General features: G+C 47.7%; 1 protein-coding gene across 10 annotated transcripts in view; it reads right to left on the minus strand.

Moving 5' to 3' along the window:
- LOC121587871 (C-terminal-binding protein) overlaps positions 1-22,195 on the minus strand; it is a 52,922-nt gene extending 30,727 nt beyond the window's left edge. For 4 of the 10 annotated variants that reach the window (XM_041905123.1, XM_041905125.1, XM_041905118.1 and 1 more), the window contains exon 1: positions 22,024-22,195. The gene's annotated coding sequence lies outside the window, so the exon portion shown is untranslated. Of the gene's footprint in view, positions 1-21,503; positions 21,982-22,017 lie in introns of those variants that run through there. The other 6 variants (XM_041905127.1, XM_041905124.1, XM_041905128.1 and 3 more) reach the window with 4 other exon arrangements.
- Between the last annotated feature and the right edge of the window lie 82 nt (positions 22,196-22,277).

Genomic DNA, 22,277 nt, shown 5'->3' on the forward strand with positions numbered 1-22,277 from the left:
GCGAAATGTATCACGCACCCTCTTCCACCATGTCTGTACCCCAACTACCAACCTGAATGCAGCGGAACATGATGCAACTCATCTGTTGTGCTAAGTAACTCCAAATGCTACTGGCGAATTATGGGTGGGGACATGCTGTGACAACTTTTATCACACTCTTGTTCTGTTCTCATTGAGCAGGCCTGTAAATAATACAGTTTTCAACGGTGACGTGTCCACGAAAAAGCATGTACTGTTGTATCGGCATTAAATTCTCATTAACAGAGTGTTGATTGATCAAAACAGCGGGTTCAAAAACGAGCAAGTGAATCAATGTTTGAGTCAACAGTTTCAAGTCACCGCTTGCACTGCTGCAAAATAAAATGTTGATCGGTCGTTTATCAGTTTGTGTCTAGGAAGAGTTCGTTGGTCAGATGTTTGGGCATTTCCTATTGGTTTTAATCGATTTTTTCGATCACAATTGAACATTTGATGTAAATAGTAAATACTGTTCAGCACGAACTATATTTTGAAAGATAACGATCAAATAATTGGTATTAAATCTACAGCACTCGTCAATGTGTCATACCACTCAAAATTATAGAAATGCTCAATATTAATCGATCGTGATTTTAATTTCACATCGGCAATAAAAAAAAACGCATCAGGAAGACTAATGACCTTGCTCGTTATGCGAGAATCTACTCGTTGACAGAGGTATTTGTTAAGCTGTTAGATTTGCTTGATATACGAAAAAATCGTAATAAGGGACACTCGTAATGAGGTGTGCCACTGTATTTTCACTTGCTGGCAAACACATTTGCGATGAGAAGCTATTTTTTTTAGTTTTAGCCGCCGAAGAGATTGTTTCATTGCGTTCAAACGGCAGTTCATCATTGAGAGATGAGAAGCGTTGTATCAAAATAACAATATTTCCTTAATCAAAGCAGAAATATTGCAACAAACACAACCAATGCCAATGAAACCGAAGAAAATGAGAACCAGAAGTGCATTTTTATGTCACAACCATATTCGATGCACGTTTAGTGGTGGGCTCGTTTCATTACTTCCCTCCACAGTAGTGATGAGCTTTATATTCTCAAGCTCACCCGAAAGCATGCCACTACTCACGCCGCCGCGTACTTTTTAGTAGTTTGCTTATCAGTATGCTGATGCTGCTGTTGTACGTTGGCGGTTCGATAAGCGGAGTATAACAAAACTCACGATCCGTGTGTGCATGACGTTTGTGTGTCTGTGGTGCAATCAGGAAAGCGCAAGAAAAAACAACCAACACAACTAGGAAAGCATCTCCGCCTTCGTTGAACGTCGCTGGCTTTAAAAACGCGTCAACCCGCGTCCTCGGATGCCCTTCGGAACAAGGTCTCTCGACTTCGTGCAAAGTACACAGCAACCTTGAGCCGAGTCAAAACGGAACACAAACACACACACGACGCTCCCCTATCGGTGTTGCTGTCCCCACCTCCATTAGCAGCCATCACTACCCACCCGGGGGACCGACCCACCGACACGCTCAACGAACCGGACGGCGCACACACACGGTGCGCGCGGGTTTCCTTTCTACCTTCATGCTTGACACCTCCTCTCTCTCTCTCTCTCTATCTTGCTTTGTATGTTCGCTGTGGGGGGTTGCTGGCTGTGTTTCGAGTGTTTCGCCGATCTATGACGAATGGGAGGAGGAGTTTTGTGACAACGCGCACTGGCCGCGGGTGGTGAGAGGAAAAAGTCGCTGAGCTAGTGCACCCGACGATGACAAGCTAGGCACGATGGGGGGTGGGAAAACCAAAAAAAAAAGACGACGACAGCCACACACAATGCAAGTAGTTGCGGTGGGGGCAGGGTAGGGGCGTTAGGGCGCAATAACAGAACGTGACATATATCAAAGCGTGCAAACGTTTGTCATCCACAAGGAGAAACATGTTCGGCAAGGAAAGGGAAGATCGGATTCTCGTTTTTTTAGCGTTCCTTCTATGCAACGACAGAAAATGGTTTATGACAGGAGAAACTCACAGATATTTTTTACGTATTTTTGAATTAGAATTACACAACTTCACAATAATTAAAAGTAGCCTTTTTGCTCGTAAAACTTCGAGAACGCAAGCCAGCTTTAGCTGTCTAGAAATATGTTTAAAGATCTTGGCCAAGTAGTTGTCATACCGCTTCACGTGGTTAACTAGTACCTCATAACAGTTAAATGTTAAGGGCAGAATGCTACTAACGGAAAATAAAATGAGTTTTCGGCTCTGTTATCTTACTATAAACAAAAGAACGATCAATAGATGGAGTAGATGCCGCCTTCTTTGCACTACTGAGAATGATGTGACCTATATAGACATGATAGAAAAAGTTCAGAAAAAGGCGACACGCGCTATGTTTTATCGTCTTCCTTGGTCAAACCAAATGCCACGCCCTCCGTACCATGTCAGGTGTCAGTTATTTGGTCTCGAAACTTTAGAACACAGGAGAAAGAATGCTCAATGTATTTTCATGCATAAATTGTTAAATGGGCTTATTGATGCACCTGAAATTTTAAATCTGATCAGTTTTTCTGCACCTACTAGGGATCTTAGAAGCAGGTCTTTAATCAGGATCCCATTTCGATCTTCTGCATTTGGCGCTAACGATCCTTTAATTAAAATGTGTGTCAGACTTGAATAGACTTGAATCATCTGCAGATTTTCATATCCCTGTTTCTCACCTTCGTCAGTTGTAAAGGACTAGCGTTATTTATGTTTAAGTGTTTACTAATTAAGAATTTGTATCTGTTATTTAGGCCTATTGCCCGATAACGTTAATAAATAATAATAATAATAATAATAATAATAATAATAATATGTGCTTTAGGCATAATATACATAATACATAATATCCACTACTTTAGTTTCCATTCATGCTTCAAGCGAAACCGTAAGTCTACTGTACAGACTTGATTTAAGCGATACCATTTCCCAACTACCAAGTATTGCTACAGATATATACAGTTCCGACCCTTCCACAGTTGCTCACACATAACAGAAGTTATCAATGCCCAAATAAAATCGAGTACGCGCATTGCGAAAATGCTAAAACCATCATCATCATGCTTTCGCACCACGCCGAATGGACGAGTTATAAATAAAAAAAAAATGGTTGCCATAAAAGACTTGTCAAACCAAAACGTAACGGAGCAGAGAAAGAAGAAGCAACACCCTACCGCCGCCACCACCACCAGCATCAGAGCGCAGCAAACATGAAAATAAAATTTACCCAACCCAGCAAACAAAATATAAAACAAGTAACCACTCAAAACATGTCGTGAATAATAATGAAAGCAACAATCGCTGAAGGTGAACGAAGAGAGAAAGGGATCAACAACAACAACAGCAACAAATAGCCATTGGAATCGTGAAATGCAACGGCAAATCGGTCACAAACAACAAAAGCATACAAAAGGCAAACCACTGAACGGTATGTGATGGGGTGCGGGTGCGGTGGGAGATTCTGAGGGTGCGGGACACACAAACTTCCACGTCATCCGCTGCCGCTGTCTGCGCTGGTGGTGACGGCGCTGCAGAAGGTAAAACGGTAACACACACTGTGTGGCCGCGGTAAAAACAATGGCAATGAATGCGTAACGAAAATAGCAACATACAGAAAAGAAGAAAAACGCCATCAACGCTCTCCACCAAAAAGGTGGTGAGAAAAAGGAAGGTGAACAACAACAGCAGCGAACGAATAATATGTAACAAGCGCACAAGCGTCGCAAAAAGACACCGACCGGGGAAGGGAAGCGGGGAGAGACAGAGGGAACGAGAGAAGGCACTACCACCACCACCATTGCCTTCCCCGGCGCTCGATCGAGAAACATGATAATCGAAGAAGCGAAAAGTAAATGAAGCAGAGAGCCAGCAGCCAGTGCGACCCAAGACCGAAAACCGAAGCAGCGTTGCGCGGAAGGGATGAACAGAAATGATTGTACCACCGCGGACACCGGTATATCCCGTCGCTACTGACTCACTTCACACAGCGCCATCCAACCCACAACAGCACACACACGCACACGCGCGCGCATACACACGTAGTCTTGCTCAGTGACGATCTCCAGAGGTTCGTGGTCCGTTCCAGCCTTCTTTGGCCATCTTACGGCCATAAAAGTACAGCGCAAACACCGTGAATTGCCACAACAGCAACAGCAGCAGCGTATCGAATATGGGCGCGTTGTGACACACCAAGGCGCGTTGTGATTTTATGACGCGCGGCTGGAACGGGGGAGGAACGCGCACCGCCGCAAGGGAGCCGAACGGTGCCGAAAGAAACACGGAGGAAGAGCAGCATAAAGAGAGTTCGATGTCGGCTGGCCCCGTGGATAATGATGGCAGCGCGGCGGAAAGGCTGTACAGTTTCGTGTGGGCCGGCAGCCCCAAGCCGGCCGCTATACACATGCGAAGAGTTTAGTCAAAAGCAAGAGCAAAAAGAAAATCAACACTCAGCGAGAGGGAGCGAGAGAGAAAAAGAATTGACCGCGAACGAAACACGTAAGGGGGCAAGCAAGCAAGCAAAGGAAAACACAACATCATCCAGACAGGCATGAGAGGGAGGGGGAGCAGGTAGACAGCGCTGGAGGAAGTGTGTGGGAGTGGCTGACCCCGAGAAGGGCCGGAGGCGAATGGGCATAGAGGCGAAGGGTAATGGGCTTTTGGTTGGCGGTGGTGGGAAGGAAGACCGATCTACAATGAAATAAAATGGCATCCAAAAATTCACATCGCTTGGGGTTTGCCCATTTTTCTTCTTACTGCGCCTTTTCTTCCTCCGATTTTCTTGGGCGCTCTTGCATCAGCTACACACGCCAAGCCGATCTCTTAAAACTGGATCAGCAAAGCGTTGGAAGAAACGAAAAAAAACACAACACACCATAGAAAAGATGTTGCTGCACCGATTTATTTCTTCTGTATCTGCGCTGCTCCATTTCGTTCCTTTCCGATTTTTTTTTTTCACCCATCGAACCCAACGACCGACGCCCAGAGCGAGGAGCTTCAAAGTCGATTGGAACATTTAAGCATTGCCAGTACCTTCAATGCGAACTTTCCCTTAAACGGGACCGAGTATCATTGTTGTTTTTTGCTTTTGAATTCCTGCTTTGATGTACAATTTGCTATGTTTACCACACTTTGATGTACATCTAAACGCAATGCTTTTTCGAATTTGTCCATTTATGTGTCCTTCGTAGACCAAAAAAAAAACGGATCCCCCAGCACTGAACGAGTAATGAGCGCCTTTTAAAAGGTATAACCCAAATTTTGCACCACCCACCCACTCCACCGGGTAGATAAATTGAGCTGCTCCCTTCGTTCAGTCCCTCCGCGGTCAATTCGAAATTAAATATTAAAATCACTCTTGTTCACCCCACCGCCACACCTCACCCATATGTCCCACGTGCGCAATGGCAATGTTGAAGAGATGGGGAAGGGGTTTGAAGGGAATGAAAACACATCAAAAGGGGGATGTTTCGAACAAAAGCATCGTCTCGTCACGCAAAACAAGCGCCGCAGACGGACGCGAGCTGGCCGCTGAAGCTGAAGAACAAGAATAATTGCACAAACATCCCAACCCAACAACAACAGCCTCAAACTGTCTCATTCCATCCTGTGGTCATGGGACACTACTCTCTCACTCTCGCGGGAACCAACAATCATTATTCGCGTGTGTTTTTTTCTTTCGCACCGGAAACGGATTGAAGTAAGACGGCGAGAAAGAGAGGGGCAAAAACTGCTCCAAAGAGACAAACACCACACGATGGCCACGAACGAATATGCTTACATTCACAGTCGCCTGTCTTCCTTCCATCTTCCCACTATATAAGCCTCCAATCAGACACTCCTTTGAGGGTTGCTGTCCTGCTTGTGGGTCAGGAAAGGGGTAGTGAGTGGTCCGGCGGTTCCATTTCCAATTCCACTCACCAAAAAAATCCCATCAAGCAGCGCTCGGTCAAGGGTTGGTAGTGGTGGTGACACGCCTCGCGCGAAGGTGAACGCAAAAAGGTGAAAATCAATAAATCACCACCATCGCGCGCGCGTGTCCACAGGTTCGAGACCATGCGGTGGTCGGTCGTCGGTTGGTGGCGTTTTGTCTTATTTATTTTTTTCGTTTTGTGCGAGGTCGAGGTTATTTTCTACACCATTACAGGGCACTAAAAATGAGTCAAACGCGTTTTGCCAACGACGGATGTGGAAACAAACGCTTCCACCGCCAAGCTCCGAGTACTTCTGGCAATGTTTTATGAGGTGTAAGTCGTAGAATGACAGACTCTAGGCACACAGCAAGAGAAGAAACACTAAGGGATCTATTTTTTCGAATTCATTTCTTATTCTGATTGACCCGTTAGTACGCTTACTTACCTTAACATTAGCTGAAGTGCGGAAAGGAGCAATGAAATTCTGCAAACAAAAAGAGCAGAGAGAAAAATCATTATTAAAATCATATAGAAAACATCCATTGATGAAGGGCCAATTGGCCAAGATCTCATACCTACAAATAACTTAAGAACCACTAACTGTAACTACAACTTTTGTATGAATCTAGGTCACTATTCCAAATTCCAGGGTCGTACAAAATGGATTTTGCATTCTTTGCAATGTAACAAATAACAGAACTGATAACGTCATAATTGATTACGTTAAATAACGTAAAATGGAACTAAACATGTTGAACTTAAAAAACACACACACATACACAATACATCGTTAAATCTCCCGTAAGGGCATTTGAGCCGCCAAAACAGTGATTTCCAGTTCAAACAAAAAGCAAAATATATGCCGAACACACACAAAAAACTGATCCATATCAACCGTCACACATCGTAATCGCGAGCACAACAAGGAAGAAGCTTTATAGCGCACATAAATGATGTAGCGACAGTAACGGAGAGAAAGAGAGGGACCACGACCATAATTAGACCCAGTAAGTCATTACCGACACAGCTGATGATAACGAAACTGAAACCCCCCGGTCGGAGAGGAGGGGAAGGAGAGGGATGCGGTGATTAAGACCAAGCTCTTGCACAATCCATGTGTGCGCTGTAAATAGAGCTTAGGAGACAAAGTCCTCGGAGAGAAAAGCATCTGTGCTCATCAAGAAACTGGCAATCGACAATTGTGTCTTTTAAGTTTGTGGCGAACCACACACACACACACATACACACTCGGGCGATGTGTTATGTTCCTCGTAAGCACCTACCGCCTCCCCTCCGGCATCAGCCGTGGCAATTCCACCCTGAAAGCCATCTGGAGATAAGGAACTCCCATACATCATCGGTGTGCGGTGGTGATTTTGCAACAAAACACAAATGCTTATTGGCCACAGAAGCATTGCGAATAGGAGCGCGCGCAATGTGCTGTTTTCCTTGTTTTGTTTGTTTGCAGCTGATTATTTCATGCCACCTCGTGGCGCTTCCCGACAGCCACACACAGTCAGTGGGGAGGTGAATGGGGGTCACACATGTGGGGTGTGGTAGTGATTATAACAAGCATGGGAGGATGAGCGAGATAAATGAAACAAAAGTGCTTCAAACACTCTCATGAACGTCGTCTCCTACTTGCGCCTCTGTATTGGCCCGCCCCTGTCCCCTTCCTCCGATCACCTCTTTTCTTGTAAGCTGATAAGCAGTCGAACACACACACTACAAAGGGTTACGTGAGTAAGTTACAGTTGGAAATGATAGGCGGAAAAACAACAATAAACAAATACACTCCACCGTTTTCTATTCCCAGCGGGAAAAGGGCGTTACGGATACACACACAATTTAGTGAATTATTAAACCGCCTGAGGCAAACCAGAGACCGGCATCCTTAACGAAGGGTAAATAAATAGGTCCTTCCTCTTCTACGGCTCGACGATGGAACGGAGACGGACGTCGATTTGGTAGAGACAGAAGAAATCTTGATCATTATCACATCGCATCCCGTCCCAACCCACCAAGAAAAGCCAATATGGATGCTGCTGTGCTGTCCCTGCTGAATTTCTTAAACGCTTGCAATAACACACGGGCATCATCATTCGTAGAAGGGGGAAAAGAAACACAGACGCAACAGCTCAATAAACGCTTCAAAACCCGTAACTTTAAGATGGAAATAAAATCGATAATTGCCCACACGCGGGGAAGCAAAGCAGAAGCGGACGCAGGAGAGGTAAACTGATCCCAAAGACGCGCGACTTCAATCTTCCCCCCCTTTCGCCCCCTCTCACCCACCCACGAGGCACACAGAATCGAACCACTTAAAAGGTTACTTCGGTGTTCGGTGCTTCCATCGTTCCCATCTACCCTCCTATCCCCCCCCCCCCTTCATCCCTTACGGCGATCATTCACTCATCCCATCCCCATCGCATGTGTGTGTGTGTGTGTCTCACAAACAAAAAGCTGGTCTCGCTTCCCCGTCTGCCGCCGCCGCCGCCGCCGTCTGCTACCGCTGGTCGTAATCGCATGAAAGCGGACTACAAGCGCACCTTTCAATGTAACACAAAAATGACGCGGACACACCACACACACACGTAACCTCACTTCTCATCACCTACGTCCAGAGGGGCGGCAAAGCTGACAGCGGGAAGGGCACTGGGAGCGGGAGGAAAAGGCAAGCTAAATAAAATAGTGATTTTAAACATTCTTCCCCTTGCATCGTTCTTTGCCACCGCAATCGCAGACGCGTACGCATCAGCACACGCGTTTCCCGTTGGGAGCGGACGCGCGTGATAGTAATACACATACAGACACACACACACACACACACACACACACACACACACACACACAAGCTCGAAAACAACAACAAAAACCGCGACCATCAGTCGGCAACGTATCCGTCATCGCAGCGTCGTCGTCGTCGTTGTCTTGGCGCTGAGAGGGTTGAAAACGGGAGGGAAGAAACAGGGAAGGGAATTTGTCTGTGATGCATGGGAGGGATGGGTAGGATGGGAAGTGGTTAGCGATTGAGCGGCGGAGGAAGAGCGACACACGGTGATGCGCCTGTCGCGGAAAAACCGGTTTCTCCATCGTCCCGCGTCTTGTTCCTAACTCTTCTTTGCTCTCACTATCTCGCTCTCTCTCTCTCCCTCTCTGTGCGAGGTATGCCCGTTTGTTCTTTCTCTTCCACCATCATGACACCATGTTCTGAAGGCACGAGGCTTGGATTCGAGAGACCCTTGCTCATTGCTGGACACACGCAGCCCCGTCACAGCGCGCGTATAACTATGCTTGCGCACTGTTCGTTGCTGGTTGCTGCTGTAACTGTGTGTTTGGACACCGCTATCTTCCACTTTTATTTATCACCCCTTCGTCCCATAACAACCGCCGCCGCTTCTTCTCCTCCTCTCCTCGCTCTACTGTTCGATTCACCAGCGCAAGCAGCTTCCATTCGCTTCCCTGCGTCATCCGAACGCATGCAATCGAACCAGTTTGAAATGATTTTAAAATCGAATCTCAGCATCTCTTTCTTTCCTATGAGAGTAAGTGCAATGCAGACACACACATGCCCCACACAGAGCGCGAATGTTTTTCTTTTTCCTTTTCTGCAACTGCAGCATCTTTTCTCCTGCCTGCACGCTAATTGAAGTCTTCTTGCCCTTTTCTTTCAACCCCATCCCCAATATGTCTCTCTCGCTCGTTCTGTTTCCCTGTAGTATCACCTTTTAGCAACGAGGAAGTGAACAGAACACGCGCTGCCGCCGCCCCGCCTCGCTCCAGCGCCCAGCCTCGCAACACCACGCCAGAGTCAGGGTTTAACTTGAACCCTATTTCACCCTCAGCTCATCACGTGAGATGCACTACACTGTCCCGTTGGAAAACGAAAGAAGAAAAGGCCCCCTCTCTCCTGCGCGCATCTCAGCGCCACTGGCTTCCCTCTACCGTCGGCGTGTGGTGTTTGCGCGTTCATTTCGCGCGCTCAATTTTACCCATCATTCAGGCGGGAGTGGAACACACACACACACACACACACACACACACACACACACACACACACACACACACACACACACACACACACACACACACACACACACACACACACACAACACACACACACACACACACACACACACACACACACACACACACACACACACACACACACATCGTTTTGGACATTCCGACCGAGGTTCGTGAAGTGGAGAGGCGGAAAAGATTTAAGGATAGAAGGTTGCTATGGGCTACACACATCATAAGGGACTTCTCCGGCACAAGTGAAACAATCGGAAGCGACACAGAGGGGGGGGGTGTATCATCATTAGCTTAGCAGGCGAATAAAATGAAACGCTGCACAGCAAGGGGTGGGTGCTGTTTGTGTGCTCGCGGGGCGACTCACTCTGACGCGCGGCTCCGTAGCACTACACGGCCGCCGGCCGGCGAAAAAGGGAAACAACGATCTAATGTTTAAAATTGAACCGTAACTGTGGGGGCGATGGCAGTGCGGTGGGTGAGCATTTCAGCATAAATAGCCCTAAATTTTAACAAGCACAGCATCGCCCCTCCCCCTTGGTACACCCTTTTCTCGCGCTGCTATTTGCGAAAAACGGCAGACGGTTGTGAAGTGGGGCAGCAGAGAGCATTTGGGAGGATGAAAAACGGAGAAACCAATTTCCCATGTGCTTGCTGGTGGTGGTACCGGTTGCTGTATGGGAAGTGCGGGAGGCAGCAATGAAGAAGCGACCGTGCCGCCGTGCTTCTTTCCATTTAGGTTCTCGGGTGGAAAATGAGATTTATTTATAAATCGTTTTTCGCCATTTTGCCTATTGATGCACACACTCACACAGACGCGCGAGCGCGTGGGCTCACACACTCACACACACAAACAAACAAGTGATGAAGTTTTCCGTTCCGGTTGCTTCACTGCCTGCCGTTGGCAGATTAGTTCCAGGCATTGATAATTCGAGATGAGGCCGTGCGGGAGAAGGCGGCGATCGACGGTTCGGTCGTTTTATTTTTCTTCAGTATTTAGTGTTGATGGCTTTAAAGTGAAATGGGAAAACATTTTCATTTTCCCTCGACTTTAAAAACAGCGCTAACATTGGAAGAGGTGGAAATTTTGCTCAGGAAATATGGTACCAGTCCCACCACCACCTCCACACGCCCTCATAACGCACTTCAATCGTTTGATTTTTTTTTCCTTATCGCAAAGCACAGCACAGGAAGAAAAGCAGAAAACAAGAGTAATTTACGCCATTTTTTCTCGGCCAATTGAAAAATCGATAAGAGCGTGAAGTATATATATGCTCGAATGACAATATTACTAAACGATGCCAGGAATGTATGGGAGGGAGAAAAGATACATGAATGAAATGAGTATAATACACTTCCTAAAATGTTTTTTTCATTACTCATTACAAAAAAAGTGTTTTAAGATGAAATGACCGACACCAAGCTGGGGCAAATTATTTCGCAAAAGGTTTAAACACATATTTTCTGTTCCCCACAATCCCCCAGTGCGCCCCAGAAGTTTGTTTGATGTTCAGCCGTTGTACGTTTTTTTCTTATTTTTGTCCGGCTTTTATTACACGTTCAACCAACAACACAACGCGTTGCCTGGCAAACATAGGGCACAGAGGAGAGTGGGAGGGGGGGGGAGGTGGCTTACGGGAGCGGCGTGTTAAATTGCGAGCAAGATAACGTTACATTTTCCTTACCAAAACAGTTAAACAACCGTCAAACCGTCGGGGTCTGTGGGTGAAGCCCGTCCGCCAGCAAACAGCGCCGCTGGTTGATAAGGAATGGCAACGAGAACGACAACGACACACACCAAGGCACGCTCGTGTGCACACAGTTTGTGCAAATAGAGTCTCCATCTGCACACGGGAGAGGAGGAGGAGCATTGCATTTTCTCTCTCGACGCTGCAGCGCCAGTCTGTGTCCTCTCTTGCCATTTTGCTCCCAGCGACCCTCCTCCTCTATCCTGTCTTTGTGTTTCCTCTTCACCCACTTTAATGTGGTTAAAATTACGTTCCATAGATTCCGGGAGACACGCATAAAGCAGCCGAAGGGAAGCTACAGCAAACGTACGGAAACGTACGGTGCGCAAGAAACGGCCAAGCAGTAGTGAGGACGTGGCAGGTGGTGGAAGAAGGTTAAATGCATCTCGCGCATTCCCATGGTGAGTAACACAACAACATTGCGCCTTCTTGTCGTGTGCTTCCACTCCGAAACTGTAGAAATGGTACCGCACAACAAGCCATACTACCGCGCGCGCCACCTATAGAACAAGCATGGAAATAGAAATGCGCATACATAACGAGCACATCGTGGGTCGAAATGCTTAAACACGCGAGTGGGTTGGGGGCGGTGCAACGTTCTTAAAGAGTTGCGAGCTGCAGTCGTTACGATGGGTGAGGTTAGGAAGATGCTGCTGCCTCGTGGAATGAGCGTCAGGAAAGGTCAGTAGTGATCACTTGCAAGCCACAGTTTCGCGAAAGGGATGCTCGTGGCTGACGATAGAATTGCTAGAATCTATCTCGAAAATGCGTTATGTTGAACACTTTGGCTAAGGTAACCGTCTATTTTGAGCTTGAACTTATGATGAGTATGTTATAGAGTTGTTTTAAGACCTACTTCTACACTGCTTGCTCAATGCTCTTTCCACATTTTCAATTCCCTCGTCCAGTAACGTCAGCGCACGCATCTGGAGTAGTGATGGGAAAAGTTAACAAAAATCTAGAGTCGACTCCGATCCGACTCCGATAACTTGGGAACCGACTCCGGGAATTTAGGTCCATCCAGCATTTTTCGGAGCCGTTTGGAATCATCCAGAGCCGTTTGAAATCATCAAGAACCGCTCGGAGTCGTCGTCTGAAGTCATCAGTAGTCGTCCGTAGTCGTCCGTAGTCGTCCGGAGTCGTCCGGAGTCGTACGGAGTCAACCGGAATCGTCCGTAGTCATCCGGAGTTGTCCGGAGTAGTAGGGAGTAGTTCGGAGTCGTCCGATGACTCCGACTCCGGTAGACTCTGACCGACTCCGGACGACCCGGTCTCCGTGCGACTACGACTTTGGACGCCTCCGTAAGCTCCGGAGAGCACATCACTAATCTGGAGACGCAGTGCTGCGCTCTCTTACATGTAACAATAGCCGTCATCCAGTAAAGTTTCAATGAAAACTACACTTCTGGCGAAAAAAAACTTCCCACATACATTTTTGGGCCAATCTCTCCGTTCCCGGATTTGCATGTTTTCTCCAGTGCTCTCTCGGTTCTTCACAGTACATCAACCCACAATTGTACATTCCAGAATCATCACCTTGGAAACGCAAACGAAAACCATCTCCGTTCCAACATTCGTACGGAGCTGTGAAGGAAAGGAGCTCGTCCTCGGTTTACCATTTGCCGGTGTTCTTCATTCCAGTTCGAGTGAGCAGAAAGAACGAAATAGGGAAAAAAGGTTACGACCAGTTTGGACCGTTGTGACGGGCAGAACGAGGAAGAGAATTCATACTCGAAACAGAATAAAAGGTCTTCTTTCCATTTCCAGGCGTTCCACAAACGATGGAGACCAACAAGCAGAGGAAAATAGAATAAAAACCACATCAAAACCAACAAACGTAGCACCACACAGGTAAAAATGTAACGTTCTGCACTCTTGTGTGATTCTTTTTTTGTCCTTTTATTAACTGTCTCCTCGTTCACACACTCCCGGCGTGTCTGGTTTTGATGTGCGTTCTCTTTCGCTCGTTGTCCTCAAACCACCTTTCACTTTAACCCGTTCGGCATCTGGTTTTTCCCCCCGGCCTCTACACCGAGCACCAAACCCTCCTCCCTCCCTCTCCATGACACACAGTCAAGCCAAAGCTGTGCTGTTTTATGCTACACAACGCATCTGCTTCCCCTAAGTCTTTTCTTGGTCGCCTTGATTGCACGCGTCTCTATGCGCCCCGGCCATTTCATAGACACACACACACACACCGTGTGCCTTCTCGTAACGTTCATTCCCATCCTTTTACATATCGGGTCGGGTGGGTTTTAGCACACAGCAGCGCGAAGTGAAGCATGAAAAGCTGAAAGGATAGAAAGGGCCCGTGCACCCTTTCTTTGTGAGTGCGCCAAACACAGAGAGAGAAAGAGCACATCGTGTGTGTTTGCTTGCCCGTCTCGACACAACGGTACACAACGGTATACACACACACCACACCTTCTCATCATCCTCACTTCATCTTCTCCAGATGTGCCCGGCGACATCATATACTCACACTTTCCGGCTGTAGGCGCATGCAAATATCTTTCACGTACGCACACTGCCGTGACGACAGGGACAGGTAAAAATATCGGACGACCCCAGCACGGCCACAAACGGTGCACGGATCGTCTAAATACGGAACTCTGTAGAAGTATCTTTGTGGAGCGCTGCATAGAGGGAAACAGATACCGAATTTAAACGCTTGTAATAGACACACTCTTCTTTAACAGCATATTTTCAACTACACGAAATGTATAACATTTGACATCAGGTGGCTATATTTTTTGTATTTTAGTTCGTTTAAACATTGTTGCGTAATTCATCCCTGAATGAACAACATACAAAAACTGAAATATATATTTCAAACCACAGCCAACAAGATCGATGAAATGTTTTAAAATGAAACTGAGTGATTTATTACCGTCATTTCCCCGTCATTTCATTGCTCAACTCATTTGCGATGTAAACGGTGCCATTAAATATCGATGCAGAAATTGATTGTAAACGAGAAAACGGCCATTCCAACACACCAACGGCTGTCACATAAAACACATTTTTGTGAGCGGTGGAAAACTGTGCCCAACCATAAAGCATCGTTCAAACACAGACAAACACACAGACACTGGACAGACAGACAGCGGAGGATAAGTAAAATTTCATCAAAAATGTCCTCGCATCGATCCGGAAAACAGCCACCGTGCTGAAATGCTTTCCCCCGGAACGATGGTGTGGAGAGTGTGTGTGTGTGTGTGGGCCAAAAGGATGAACAATTCGAGATGAAACAAAGAGATCCTCCCCCAGAGCTATCCACCACCACCCAGAGTTTCCATCATCTCGTCCTCCTTCTCGGCCAATCGGGCGCCGCACTGCATCCCCCCGTCCTGCAAACGTTTGCCAATCGATATACATCACACCCCATCGCCGCCACGCCACTACCACCACGCAAAAGGGGCCGTCACGTGCAGCTTGAGAGACAGGGGCCGGGGGCACACGCAAATAACGAACTGTGACTGCAATGATGCAACGATCTCTTCCTCCCTCGTCCTTTCAACCTTTTTCTGGGTGGGTTTAGCAGTCACGGACGAATGCCCCGGGGGTTGGAGACCGGGAGGAGCCGTGAGCCCAACCATTTCACTGTCCCCTTCGGATAAACACGAGCACGTGGTGACCGGAATTGAAAAAGGAACGTGGTGGTGGCGGTGGTGGGAGGGAGCACATCCCTGCGCATGTAGCTCCCCTCCGCCTGCTGCTCCTGCTAGGAGAAAATCTGCCATACGCAGCAGCATTCACTCTTGGATCGGCTCCAAATCCCTTTGCCCCACAGCTGGCACCGTTCGGCCCCGGATATGTGGACAGCAGGAAGGGGTAGAGGACGGACAGCCGAGGCGCGTCGTAGTTCGATGGCAATTTCATCAATTTGTGTATCTGTAATATGCAATGCGGAATCGACTCACTCTTCACGCGTGCGTGTGTGTGTGTGTGTGCGCATTTTCTCCACCCATCGCCATGCCTACCCCTCCGCTGGCCTCTGCTAAAAGGTAAAATTATTCATAGGACAGCAGCAGTGCCCCTAAGGGTGGCGCAGAATCTTTAACATGTAAAGCACCGAGCTAGAGCGGATATACGCCAAGTTGCCCAACAACAACACAACAAAAACGGGAGGGATGCTGGTGTTTTAGGACGAAATCGATAATTTTAATTATTTCCCAAAACAACCGCAGGGAGGAGAAATGGAAGGTGGAGACGAGAAACACGTCAGCGTAAAACCCGCGCGAACTACGTGGAACCTAAAATCAATTGCGATGGATTGAGTACCTTTCTAGGGGGGGTTTCGCAATTAGCGAAGTGTTGGAAAGGTGGTGACCATCATGATGTTGAAAAGTGGCTTAAAGTAATTTATTATTTGTACAACCAAACACCCCGCCGGAGTAGGATTATTCAACAGCTAATGCACAAATAGAAAAATAGTGCATTCCAATAAGTTATGAAGAAAAAACGTATCGGATGCATTTCATGTTGTTATAACCGATCAAATGTAGTTCAATACATGTATAAAATATACACACGTATATGTTAATTTAGCCATCGCTGTAGGCACACAAATGTATTGCCAATCTGGCCAAATAAAACGATCTAAAATTGACGACTTTACGATCCAAAAAGCAACCAAAAATAACTAACAAACACCCACGTGTTGGTAATCCATCCGATTATTCGGAATTATTCCTTCCCCTACAACCATCCCCTCTCCGGCTGGTAATCGGTTTACTAACATATCGAATTACACATACACACATACACACACCCTTGACCTTCACACAAAACAGAACGTAAAGGGGGAGAGAGAGTTAATTAAATTTTACCCCACCAAGCTTTGTCCGCAAAACTTTTAAAACTGAAAGACTAAATTAAATTCATCCCCCAAAATCGAAGCGACCCAGCCAACGACAACGCATGGAAAATGGGAAACACGCGCGCGCACGTACACACTCACACACACATACACACATAAATGCGCGCACGATTGCAGTACAGAAAAGACGCGACACAGAGAAACAAACGATGTGATAGGGGGAGTAAAGGAGTGGGGGGGGGGGGGTACCACTGCATAAATCGCGAATGCATTAATGCAAATGGCCGGCCGGTTGGTTGTGGCGCTTCTGCACCCCGGCAAGAGATTGGCGGCGATTGCCTGCTGCTGCTGTCCGGTTGCGTTTGTTTTTTTTTTTCCTTTTACCACCCGTTCCTTTTTTTTTTTTCTTTCAGCCCCGCAGCACAGTTCCAACCGGGCAGTCCGCATGAGGGAAAGAGGAGTCTCTATCGCTCGCACAATGATAATCGGTATGCTCGTAGAGCAAAGCACAGTGAACAGCAGCAAACCAGACGGACAAGAAAGGGGGCAAGCAGTGTGTCGGTGGCGCTGTATTGAAGCAATTAAAACAAATGGACAAAAAAGACGCACCAGGCGGGGGGTGAGAATTTGAAAGCATGACTCGAGGACGCACACGTCGGAGGCATTTTCATTTCCCTTCCATTGGCAGAACGTATTGGCAGTTACGCCTATACAGATGATCCAGCAGGCAGACCGGGGGTTAGACGGACCGGCCAAACAAAGTAGCGAATGAATAAAATTATGTGCGCCCGACACCCTGCGGACAACACTCTGCGCGCTCTTGAACGTTCTAGCTGCTCCATATCGCTCTAGCTGTTTCACCATTCCAGCTAATAATAATAACACACACACACGAAGAAGAGCCAAACGCATTTGAAAAGGTGTGCAACGGAAAAGAAAAACATACAATCGCATAAAACCAGAGAGACACACATACAGAGCATAATATCACAAACGTTTGTAAAATGGGTTTCCTCTGTGGTGGTAAAGAGCAGTAGAAGCAACGAAACAGAAAAAAAACAATCTCAAAAAGAATCCAACACATCCCTCCGGCGGGGGCACACAGTACAAACCACCACGATGACACAGCAGCAGCAGCAGCAGCAGACAAGACACAAGCAACATTCATGCGGCATTGAAAGACAGAAGAACCCAAAAGAAGAGAAAATAATCACCTCAAGCAAAGAAAAACGAAAGAGGCAGCAACAAAAAATGAAAAAAGGGAACAAGTCTAGATGAAGAGCAAAATGGAGGGAGCAAAAAGGAAACCGATTTACGTGTTTATGGGTGTGTTTTCCTCCCTTCCGAGCGGTGAGAGGAGGGCTGTACCAAAAAAAGAAGAAAAATAAGTCGCCTACAACACATCACCTAGAAGCCGAGGACACGGCAGGCCAGTGGGTCTGACCCAACGCGACCCTTCTCCATTTCCCCCCGAACCACAACACTACCCCCACCCTACACACAACCCGTCTCATTTCACCTCCACCCTTCACGACCACCACACATTGATCACGCTTGCTAAAAAACATAACCCCCTCCCTCCCCCCCCCCTCCCTTGCCCTAATGCTCCCTGGCTTTCAAAGAAAGAAAGAATAAAAGTAACCAAACGACAAGCGAAAGAAGAAACGGCAGAGAAGCTCAAACACAGCCGAGAGGAGGAGTTTGGGTCAAAATGCAAAAGCCGCGACCGGCTGGAATGATGGCGGATTGTGGGGTGGGGGGTTGGAGGGTTGAGGATCAGGGGGAGGAAGGCGGTGGCAAAGAAGATTGGGAGAAAGAGTGTGGCAAGACGAAAACAACCCCGCATCGAAACCATCATCATCGTCGTCAGCACCCCTCTCTCTCTCTCTCTTTCTCTCTCTCCAGGCAACAACCCGCGCGCTCAACAAAACCGGTGCTCTGTAGCATGTACATACACACACACACGCGGTAGGGAGAAAAGGAGACAGCATAACACGAGCGAACGAGGAAGTGAGTAGAAAACTGGGCGAAATATACATAAAAAACGGTCGAGAAACCGCACGGAATTGAAAGAAAGACAGAAGTTAACTCCATGAAACTGAGGGTGCTGGCGTTGCTGGCTTTAAAGACGAGTTTGGGAAAGGGCAGCAGCGTGTAAGCTGATGTTGAGCAAAAAAAATATAAAAAATAAAAGAGTGACGCTATTTTTTAACCTTCTTTCCTTGTGCTATTCTTCTTATGCGGCTTGTTCCACACACACACACACACACACACACACACACACACACCGGCTGGAGATGGAGGGATCCGGGTTCGATCGTAGGATGCTGTGAGCCGATGTGTATGTGTGTGTGCGGTTGGTTGGGATGGTGGTGGCTTGTGGCCCGAAGCAGGAGGTCGTTTATTTTTACAAACACACCACCAGAACGCGTATCAGAGGCATTAACGGACGGACGGTGTTGGCAATGCGGCAAGTTACATGGTGTTAAATCAAAATCATTCCGTGCCACACACCATAGCCACACAGTGAGCGAGACAGATTATTTATTTGCACCCTTGGGCGAGGGAGTCCTCTACCGGTTGCGCACCTGTTTGCAGCAGTATCGATTGAACATCGGAGGAGTGTGTTTGCTGATAGCCGCTCCCGGAATCCGGTTCTGGTCTCGGCACCACCACGTGTGCGCATCATTTGCACAATGCAAATTGTCACACCACCAATCGTCAATCGCTCTCGAGGAAATGAGTGCTCGACTGGTGATTAACAACGAAAATGCCCACTGTCTGACCCGGCCTGCCCAATAGTTCTAGGGAACGAGCATTCTTACGTATAACACCAGTCCAGCGCTATCTTTATGTAAAGTGAAAACAAATACAGCACAAGAAATATAAAATCTGTTATACTATTCAACCGGCAATCGCTGGACACATGGTAAAGGGCAACAACGACACAGAGCCTGGTGTGAAGCTTAGTTGGGTGATGGAATAATTTAACAACATATTTGTTATAATTTCGTAATCTTACCTTTCATTGCTCCTTTCCGTTGAGCATTTAATCGTTTATTTGCTAAAGTCGTATTATCGATTACTTTAGTCTGGCTACGGCGCATTGAATTTAACAGCTCACAATCGTTCAGTCCATGCTCAAATGCTGACAAAGTCCATATGACTGTGCTTTTCTTTGGATTTACTGTTTTCAGTTACGAGCGTCGATCTTATCAGATTACACTCACACACATACATACACACATTATTTCAAGTCCATTTCCTATTAGGGTGCATTTACTGTACATTGATTGTCAAACTGTCGCTTCGAGGGACACCACTCGCCTATTGGAACCATTGACAATTTCACTCACACCACGCTAGCCCGTGATTATGATACCAATGTCGTGTACATACGCATAGCAAGGACTCTGAATTATCCTGCAGCGTGATTGAACTATGTCTCGTAAGCCTACATAAAAGCTGGCGTGACCGCGAACTGGCTGATATTATTGGTGCATTGGAAGGTGCATTTGCATTTAACTAAATCTCGCAAGCATCACGCACCCAAAACATGATGCATATGCATTCATTATCATCATCATCACCATCATCACCATCATCAAACCTAAGCTAACAACAACAATAACAACAGCAATAAAATCAACTAACGTCATTCGCAAATAATGAGAATGACGACGCAAAACCACGCGCTCACCCTTTCTTCCTTAAACAATCGCGCGTAACCTTAAACCGATGATTGCCCGTGCCGACGGGAACAGACGGAGGTAAGGGGCACACAAAGCATTAGATGAAACGGAGAGGAAGGGGTTGGAGGGGGATGGAAACGCGCGTTCTCGAGGTGAAAATAAGACTCGCTTCTCACTACAGCGCACCCGCACACCGCCGCCGCGCACACATCTTATTCCGTTTCTTCTGCCTCTTTACGATCACCACCATCGTAGGTAAGTTGCCACTTTCCATTATGCGCTCCAAACACAAACATACACACACGCACATACACGCGCACCCTCATACTCACATCGCGCAAAAAGAAATGTAGCGCACCTTTTTCGTTGCCTGTCCTTCTGGCCAAACCAACCCCGACGGCAACTGGAAGGTACCTTCAGGGTGTGATGAGAAGCGAAAGAAGGGAGAGAAAACTAAAACGTTCTCTTCCTCCGCGTCTCTTTCTTGTTTGCGGCGACCCGTCGGCGGGGTGATCGCACAAAAACAGGAATGGTGAGCATGAGCATAGGCACGCTGATCATGATGATGATGATGATGTTGATGAAGGTGAAGCGGCAAGAGGAGCTTTAGAATATTTGAAACGGTCCTGCTATCCGTACCATTCCAGCCAGGTATACCTTTACAGCGCAGCTAGTAAAAAAAAATAATCAACACACACACACACACACTCACAAACGCCGCACGAACAGGCGGGGAAAATCGTAACATCGCGCCGCCCGATTGTGCTCCACACACAGAGTGCTGCGATCTACAGCGGGAATGGTGTGGAGAGGGGGTGGGGGAGCATGGAGGGTAAATGGAGGGTAAGGCGTTGTTTCTTGATTCGCTTTTCATGCCCCTTTCGCTTCGCTATTTCTTCTTCTGCTACTGCTTCTATTGGCAGTGGCTTTGCAATCGACGCGCGCGACAATCTCGCGTTGCCTTTCGCAGAGTAGCCATCGAGCGCCACACACCACCACACACACACGCGCGCACGAAAAGCTGACGCACACACTCACACAACCGCACGCACGCGGCCACAGCGCAGTGGAGAGCGCGCGCGGTCTTACACATCCACTGTGTGGTTCCCGGTCTGTTTCACTGGGGTCCCGGTGATTTTGGCACCGCCCCACCCCACTGCAGCTTTTCTGTTCCACCGCCAGCGGTGTGGCCGACAAGCCGACGCTCCGTTCCTCCTTTCACCATCGAGCACACACAAAGACACATTCACGCACACACATACATACACACGCACACATACTTCACTCCTACTCTGCTTCCTCTCTGCGATGCTTCAACGTTGTTCCGGAAACACCACACAGCGCCAGGGGTGAGAAAGAGGCTCACTTCACCTTTAATTTCTGGCAACCGATACCAGGCACAGGCCACCGCCAACAGCACACAACTTTTTCGCACACGGCGGCAGCGGCAGCGGCGACGGCGGCGTCGTCGTCTTGTCGTCGAGATTTTCAATTCATGCTTGCCGTGTTCAATTTTACCCACGAGCGTCACTAGCGCTGGGTGATAAATGGTTCGCACGCACAGTCGAGAACGCACTCACACACCGTCGACGCGGCTACTGCTGCCACCATTAAAACCGGATCGGCATCGCACCGGACGCGACGACGACGAGGCCGACGCAGCAGCAGAACAGTAGGGAGACACCGATGGAAAGAAAACCGCCGCGGCCTACCGATGACCTCGAGACACAGCCTAGCGGCACACACGGCGGACACCCCTGGGGAAAAGGCGGCTTTTTCAGCTGCAAACCGTACACTTACGCTGCATCTAGCACCGGATCGGTCTTGCGATCGATTCGAGCGACATTTGCACACCGGAAAACGCCACACTGGAGCTGCTTGGAAGCAATTTTCACCGCCCGGTTCGATGGAGGAAAAAGAAACGCGTCGTCCTCGCTACCTTTCGAGTTCGAAAATGGTGGCGCGTCGGCCATGTTGCCCAGCGCGGTTGACAAGCGTTCGCACAACGGGAAGCGCTCGGATCGGATCGGACAGGCAGCGTTGACGGTTGGTCG

The sequence above is a fragment of the Anopheles merus genome, chromosome 2R, assembly GCF_017562075.2.
Source record: "Anopheles merus strain MAF chromosome 2R, AmerM5.1, whole genome shotgun sequence".
Taxonomy (NCBI): Eukaryota; Metazoa; Arthropoda; class Insecta; order Diptera; family Culicidae; genus Anopheles; species Anopheles merus.